Source organism: Mesoplodon bidens (genome assembly GCF_964165515.1).
Source record: "Mesoplodon bidens genome assembly, chromosome: 3".
Classification (NCBI taxonomy): Eukaryota; Metazoa; Chordata; class Mammalia; order Artiodactyla; family Ziphiidae; genus Mesoplodon; species Mesoplodon bidens.
The window spans coordinates 157,065,485-157,074,016 of NC_138178.1; the positions used below are offsets into that span (position 1 = coordinate 157,065,485).

The 8,532-nt window shown below is 42.5% G+C and overlaps 1 pseudogene across 1 annotated transcript; it reads left to right on the top strand.

Annotated features, from left to right (window-relative positions):
* The first annotated feature begins 6,507 nt into the window (after positions 1-6,507).
* LOC308614635 (protein SREK1IP1-like) lies at positions 6,508-7,251 on the top strand (annotated as a pseudogene). Its single transcript has one exon. The product of its transcript is annotated as a protein SREK1IP1-like (transcript).
* Positions 7,252-8,532: the final 1,281 nt, after the last annotated feature.

Here is an 8,532-nt window from a genome sequence, read left to right on the forward strand (position 1 = left end):
CCTCTGTGATGTGTCCATGGAATAGACTTGAACGTGGGCGTTCCTGAGCCTTGAGAAGACCACGTGGAGGAACAAAGCCAGAGATGGCACCTGGAGTGCTCCTGGACACAGAAGCAAGGAGGCAAGGGCAGGGTGTGGTCAGCAGTGAGGGAGTTGAGAGCAGTACAGTCAGAAACAAGGTGGGTCCCTGACATAAGTGTTGAGGTCTCACCTGTGGGTTTATTGCAATACCCTGTTGGTGATGAGGTACTGCAGGGTGTAAGCAATTAGTTCACAGAGGCTTCAGGGCAGGCAGGTCTTTAGCCTGCAGTTGGTGGATTTGACTGACCGTGATTCCCTCACGTGGGACCAAAAGTCTTGGAAGTTTGTGCTTCTTTTGAGACAAGCCCCTTGCAGACGCTCTGACAGGACTGGGCTGAGATTTGTGCTTTGCCACATTTTTATCTTCAGGCCCACCTGCCCTCTTCTCTGCTCACTCTTTTCCTTTCTCCAGGGTCTTCCCATTTGCAAAATCGAGAAAGCACACATTTAGAAATTCCAGGAGAACGGAACAAAGATACTTTATGAAAAGGAGACATGATCTCATAGAAGAGGGATGTTTATTTACTCTAGCCCTGGAGAAGTTCATTCTAAGGGCACAATTTTGAAGCCGATGACACCTGTGAGGGAGCTGGATGCTTCAAGTAAATTGGGAATAAAAAATGCTCATTGCCTCGAGGCCCTAAAATCTAAAGGAACTAGCGGACATTTAAAGACAGACTCTCAAAGTTACTCTTTCCTCCCCACTGGCTTTAATTTCTATTTTTGCTGTGTTTTTTCCTGAACTTCTTTTTATATTTGGAGAGAGGAAGAACGTGTTCTTGGGGATTTGGGAGAATTGGGTTAAAGCTGATAACTCTAGACATCAGGTGTTAGTCATGGCTCTCAGAGAAAGGTGGTCAAAGCAGAAGAAGGTGGGTATGGAGTTGGGTTTGCTCACCTCCAGGTCCATTGTCTCCAGAATTTCCCTTTTCCTTAACTTGTTCCCGTTTGGTCCTCCCCTCAAGGCTGTGGCAAGTCCATCGGCCTCCCTGGCTTTTATATTCTGAGCCAAAGATTCCATAAACAAGGTCACCCTGCCTCCCCGCCCCACCTCCCGCCTCCCCCCCCAGCTCTGAAGAAACCGACTGTTGTTAGGCTTGACACATAGTAGGTGCTCAGATAGTCATTCAGGTAATAAGTGAGTATGTTCTAGGTTTAACACAAATGGAGGAGGTGAGGCTCAGAGACCTTCTCACTCTTTCCAAGGTTGCATCCTAGCAGGTAGCAGAACTTAAAGTCTGGTCCAAGTAAGGGAAAATGCATATAAAAGTAGTAAACCTAGTGGAAGCAGGGTCTCCTCAGTGTCCCAGGACTAGTATGGGGCGTTCACTGTTGGAGTCACAGGAGGAGGGCAGTGTAGGCTGGAGTCATTGGTGAGACTTCCTGGAAAAGCTGGGGCTTGGATTGAATGAGAAACAGTGAGAGGAGGTGGGAGGAGCGTGGTTTCCCAGGTGGGAGGCAACAGTGACCAAGGCTGAGAGGCAACACAGTTTTATTATTTAGGGAGCATCTGGGAGGTAGACCAGTTGGCTGAAGAAGTCTGAGTAGAGGCCCTGCAGTAGATGAGGTTGGAGAAGCCCGCAAATGCCAGGCTGGGAAGCACTGACCATCTTTATCATTTGCACCATCCCAGTTCTTGATCCCCAGGGATGAAGTGGACGCTGTGGTGCGTACACGGCCCGGATGCCCCCTCTGAGATCCAGCCTGTGTTCCCTCAGCTGCCCGGCGTATTGCCTGCTGAGAGCTCGTGGCTGAGTCCATCCCTGGGTAGGGAGCTGCCTCATTCAGTGTTCTGCCCTCCAGTCAATGACTAGTTGAGATGGGGGTGCAAAGGCCTGGTCCTCTTGCCCCAGCTGTGGGCCAACCCCTAAGAGCTGTGTCGGTTTTGGAGCTCCCATGGGATGGGCTGAAGTCGCTGCCCCAGTGCAAGACCTCCCTCCGTCCAGTTCTGCCCTTCTCTCCCCTGAAGGTGTGGTTCAGGAGCGTGATCTCCAGTACACTCTCTGCATGAAAATCTACTATCTCAGCATCTGTTTTCTAGGGAACCTGCCTTAAGCCAGTTGAGACAGCAGTTGTCCTAGAAAGCAGACTAAGAAAACCGCTTGCGGTGAAAACCCCATTGCCGGTGGCAGGTAGAGTAACGCTAGTCCTTGGCGTGCAGTGACGGTGCAATCGTTAGAACTTTCACCAGTGGTGAACTGGGATGGGACACCAATCAAACAGATCAGACTGGTGGGTTCAGTAGCTCAGGCACAGGGACGGTTTGGGGAGTGGTCATTATAGGGACTACTAACTGAATAGCTCTTGCTGGGGGCTATCTACGCACTGGTGAAAGACTGAGGGTGATCAGTGGCCCATTTAAGGCCACTGACTAGTGAAAGCTAGAGGTCCTCCTTGGTAGATATAAGTATTCTTTTCTCTTGCAGCCAGAGGGCAAAAAAAGCTAAAGAGCAGGTTCAGTATTTCATTACAGGAACTGCGATCTCCAGAGGAGGTTGAATTCACAGCCCAGCAGGTGCACCTCACCAGGTCATGACCCTGCTTGGGAGGAAAGAGGACCCTGAGACTTGGGCTGGGGAGGTCTGAATTGATTCACTCAGAATTTTTTAATCCCCTGAGCCCTCTGGACCCCATGGACCTGCAGAAGTAGCTACTCTGCCCTGCAGTAATCTGAGGCTTGAGCTGTTAAGTCTGGGACAAGGATGTTTATAGTAAGACTACAAGAAGGGAAGGACGCGGAGATGATAAGAAGAAATGAGGTTTGTGTTCCAGCGGTCACTAATGCTCCAGTGGTTACTGGAGGAGTAGGCAATTTAATACATTGATGAATAAGGTATTGTCATAGCAATAAATACGGTTTATCTATGTATAGATTAGGTATAGTAAATCTTACATGTCCTCAAGATAGAATGTATTTTTCTCTTTCCTATTTTCCAATTTCCATTTTCAGTTTTATGTCATGAAATAATAACAATTCTAACAACAGTGATTAAACTAATAAATAACATTGTGCACTAGTGCATGAGAATGAAGAATATACGTTATAAATAATGATAGTTTGTTTATGATACTGTCTACTCACCCTTTCTCCCAGCAAGGTGCTTGGGGATCTTAAAAAAGCTACCAAACAAATACACCCGCACATATACATAGGAGATACAGTATAGTATGTATTATATCACAAATAAGAAATCTTCCAAATGACAGTTCATAAAGAAAATAGTAATCCTAGAATAAAAATCATTAGAGATGGCGGACATTTATTACATTTATATACTACCAAAACTTGGTTTTATGAATCCCAAACTTAATTTAGATGTTTTTTGAATACAAATAGATACAAATCTTAGTAAAACATTATTGACTCTCAGGTGGAAAAATGCATTCCTATGTTTTTTTTTCCCCCTGCAAAGCTATGCATATCCTGTCAGTTTCAGTGGTTTACAGATGTCTGGGTTTTTGGACTAATACATTAAAAAAAAAAAAACAACTTTTGAGGACCAACATAGGGCAACAATCTATTTTGCCAATTAAATTTATTTGGAAAAAGTCATTGTTCTCTTACTACTATTATTCTATAGAAAGAATGAGAAAGGGTTTCAATTTCTTTGACGAATAAAAAAAATTTGCTTCATGAAAAACTCTTGTTTTTTTTCACTTATTTCGTTGGGAAACAGTGAAAAGTTTTGTCAAGATGGGCATTGATGCTATACATGGACAGAAGATTAGGAACCAGTAATGTGATGCATTTCTATGAATTAGGTTTAAGAAAGTTTTCATTATTTCCACTGGCGAGATGCAGAAAGCACGTTACAGGTTGATTTGAAGTTACTTGCTCTGGGGCAGCTGTTCTCGCACTTAAGCATCAGCATTCTCTGGAGAACATCTTAGAACACACTGCTGCCCCAGACCCAGAGTTTCTGAGTCAGAAGGTGGGGGCTAAGAATCTAACAGTTTCTCAGATGAGTTTCAGGCTGCTGGCCTGGAGATCACTCTTTGAGAACCACTGTTCTAGAGTATTAAAAAAGGCAATTGCTAAAATGTATTTTCATTTTTTCAGGAATGTTGTACTAATTTTGCAGTCTTTCTTCTTCTCATTACTCAAAGAGTACATTCAGACTGCAAGCTCTATTTTATGGAACAGAAGATGCAAATATCTTGCCCAAGTGTTCCCATGGCCTGGAACACCTTTATCACCTTGCCTTTTTTTTTTTTGGCTGTGCTGGGGCTTTGTTGCTGCGCCTGGGCTTTCTCTAGTTGTGGCGAGCGGGAGCTGCTCTTCTTTGCAGTGCGTGGTCTTCTCATTGCGGTAGCTTCTCTTCTTGAGGAGCACGGGCTCTAGGGTGTGCGGGCTCAGTAGTTGTGGCTCGCGGGCTCTAGAGCGCAGGCTCAGTAGTTGTGGCGCTCAGGCTTAGTTGCTCCTCAGCATGTGGGATCTTCCTGGACCAGGGATTGAACCCATGTCCCCTGCGTTGGCAGGTGGATTCATAACCACTGCGCCACCAGGAAAGTCCCTATCACCTTGCCTTTTGGGTGAATGCTGACACATTTTTCTAGAGCCTGTTTAAACATCATCTCCTCTTTCCTTAACTGCCCACGTAGAATCGATCTCCCCCACTTTTATTTCTCTTTCTCCCTCATTTCCTCCCTTTTCCCCTTCCCCTTTCCTTCTTCCCTCCCTTCCTTCCTTCCTTTTTCCCTTCCTTCCTTCCGTCCTTCCTTCTTTTCACGGTTGTCCCTATTAGGTTCTGACCTTGTGAAGAACAGGTGCTAAACTTCGAAACCTAGAATCTAGCATCATGCCTGCTGTTGACTTTGTCCATCTGTTTGGCATATCACAGCAACAACCAAATTAGTGAGTTGAGTTGAGTAATCATCTAGTGCATTTGTTCTCTGTAGATGGTCTGAATTATCCAGGTTCAACATTTTGTCTCCTTCCCCTCACCTCCTGCCCCCTGTCATCTATAGCACAATGTTATTTTTTTTTGAAGAAAATCATGTGATAGCTGATTAAGCTGCCCACTTTAAGTGTCTACTGTACCAGCCAACAAGTCAAATATTGAGGTAAATATATAGAGGTCCCCAGTCCCCATATGTGTCCATTTCTAGCCTAACTGGCTTTCCTAGACTAGAATCCTATTCAGTATATCCCTGGCAAAAATTTGTGTACTATGCCTACCAGTCTGGGGGGACATCAAAGTGTGATGCTTTAGATATATAAATACCAAAACTCTTCAAGGTCCTTTCAAATATAAAAAAATATATAGAGTAATACATATGCTTTGGGTATTTTTCCCAATTCCATAGGTAGGAATAGAAAACTGGAGCCATCTGGAGCACTTGAATTTTCCAGTGGCTTAATGTCCCTTCTTTCCATTACTTACACACTGTATTTCTTTTGAAATCAGGGGACATTATAATGGGGTAGCAAAAATATTGACAGGTCAAATATATGCCAAATATAGATGACTTTTTATTTTTGATATTATGGATTTGTTTTTGCCATTCTGGCCAAAATCTCAAGGCCAAAGACTCTTGATGGTGTGACCCAAGCACTCAAGTACTCAAGAAGAAGCTGAGTGAGTGTGGAAAAGACAGGTTCACAGCTGCATTACATTTATAACTGTTTCCAAGTCCATGAAGACAGAGATGAGGGAGCAAAACATATTTGGACTGTAGACCTGTGCTAAGGAGCAGAAAGACATGCAAATAAAAGAATCAGATAGAGGGACTTCCCCGGCAGTCCAGTGGTAAAGAGTCCACCTTCCAATGCAGGGGATGTGGGTTCAATCCCTGGTCAGGGAACTAAGATCCCAGGTGCCATGGGGCAGCTAAGCCCACACACCACAACTAGAGAGAGAAAACCCTTGCACCACAACTAGAGAGGAGCCCACACACTGCAATGAAAAAGATCCCGCATGCCTGAACGAAGATCCCGTGTGCCACAACTAAGACCTGACGCAGCCAAAAAAAAAAAAAAAAAAAAAAAAGAATGGGATAGAATAGATAAAGGGAGTTGGCATCCCAGAAATTTTAAGGCATTTCCTCTAGCTAACATGAAATGTAATATTTCTCTACATACATTAATTAAATAAAATAAAAAGAGAACATTTTAAAAATTAATTTTTGTCAAAGGATGACATTTTCCATACTATTTCATTAACAAGGATTACTCAGTACTTCTTAGGCGTGTTTAGATTGCTTGAACTCTTTCATTTAAGAAAGGTAGAGCATGTGGCCCTCAAAACTGCACAGCTAGTGAACATTGGTTTAAAGTGCTTTGTTACATTTCATTCAAAGGTGTCTACGAGAGCAGCAGCTACTTGGTTCCGCTATCGCCGGAGACTTTTAGAGCCTTCCCCGACTGTCACCTGGGTGCCGCGGTGCGGGTTGGAGGAAGAAGCCGTCCTAGCTGTGTGTTGTCCTTGCAGCCAGTGGGAAGCGAGCACCCTCTCGAAAGCCCAGGGGTCCCGCGACCCCTTTTACCAGCGCCATGGCAGTTCCAGGTTGCAACAAGCACAGTGTCCGAGCAGGCTGTAAAAAATGTGGCTATCGTGGTCACCTGACTTTTGAATGCTGCAATTTTCTTCGATTAGACGCCAAAAGGGACATAATTTTGGATGTGAGCAGCACAAGTAGTGAGGAGAGTAATGAAGAGAATGAAGAACTGAATAAACTGCAAGCATTACAAGAAAAAAGCATAAATGAAGAAGAGGAGAAGAAAAAAGCAAAAAGTAAAGAGAAAATCAAGTTAAAAAAAAAGGAAAAGGTCTTATTCATCCAGTTCTACTGAAGAGGACACTTCAAAACAAAAGAAACAAAAATATCAGAAGAAAGAAAAGAAGAAGGAGAAAAAGAGTAAGTCAAAAAAGGGGAAGCATCACAAAAAAGACAAAAAGAAGAGAAAAAAGGAAAAGCATTCCTCTGCCCCTAATAGTTCTGAAATCTCCAAAAAGTAACTGAGACTTTGGCCTGAACCATTAAATTTAAAAATTTGGTTTTGAAAATTATTAGACTTTCCTTGAAATTTGCTATATAATTATGCTTTGCAATAAATCACAGCCTTTTCCATATAGACATTTTTTCACATATGGGGCCATTACTATATGGCAGTATTTTAGTGTACTATGATTATAGAGTATTGAATCAGTCTTATTACTTGATAGCCATGCCCCAAGTATGGATATTTGTGCAACAAAACTCATTGTTTTTGGTATTCCTCTGTGTGTGTATCTGGCTAGTGTTATTACTTCATAAGTTGATTGTAAATGGCTTTACTACAGTCAACACAGGCAATCTACGTAGCAGTTAATGAGTACTACTGAATTAAGTGTCCACATTCCAGTGTTAAAGTGAGGTAGGGGATAATGCTTTGTGCTTGACACTGAAAAAATTCATAGCTTTATATCCTATGATAGTGTATAAAGAGAGTGAAGTTCTTCACTGTTGTTTTTAAATCTTGGCTTTTTTTGGATGTCACAGGAGATGAAGCTGCTTTATTGGTCTTGACCAGAACTTTTTAATGAATGGCATCAGCAGGAAGATGATAATGAAAGTATTTATAACAAAATTTCACTGTTTTCTGAGATGCAGAGTTTCTAGTACCTGCCTCCTTGGTTTTTGTAACAAAATATTTCTTCCTTGCTTAAAAAGACAAGTCTAGTTCAGCCTACTTGTAGGTCTCATAGAGATGATGCTGTGTTGGGCAGGATTTTCAAGATAGACTCCTGAGTTGTTTAACAAATATGCCATATTGGCATGTCTTAAAGAGATACCTCAAACATAGAACTTTTTATTTAGGAGGATAACAGCTAAATCTTCATTAGAACTGAATTTTTTTTTTTTTTTTTTTTTTTTTTGCGATACACGGGCTAGGTTATTTATCATTGGTTTAGCACAAATTTTACCTGAAAAAAAAGCACATAGGCCAGTGAGCTTTGGTAAAAATCACTTGATATTCTGCCCCACACTTCCCTTCCTTCAAATACAGTCTCACAGCCAGTACCCCAATCAATTCTCAGACCTCAGGCCTTGTCTATAAGTATGGTCTTATTAATTCATTCAACACATAAGTATTGATTACCTCGTGTGTGCAGGTATGTAGGTGTAGGTTTCCGTGAATATGAAACTAAATAGATAATAGTGAACTTAAAGTCTACTTGGTCAGCTTGTTTTAGGATTACTGTGTTCTCATCTGCATAGTAAGGTGAAAGAGAATTCCTAAATTACTGTTTTGGCTATAACTGTGTCCTGATAATAAGGCTGTAGAATTTCCTCATGTCCAACTCAATAAAGGCATCATTTTAAAGCAATATTATAAGCCCTCTTTTAACTCTTTTTTTTTTTTTTTTGTGGTACACGGGCCTCTCACTGTTGTGGCCTCTCCCATTGCGGAGCACAGGCTCCAGATGCGCAGGCTCAGCGGCCATGGCTCACGGGCCTAACCGCTCT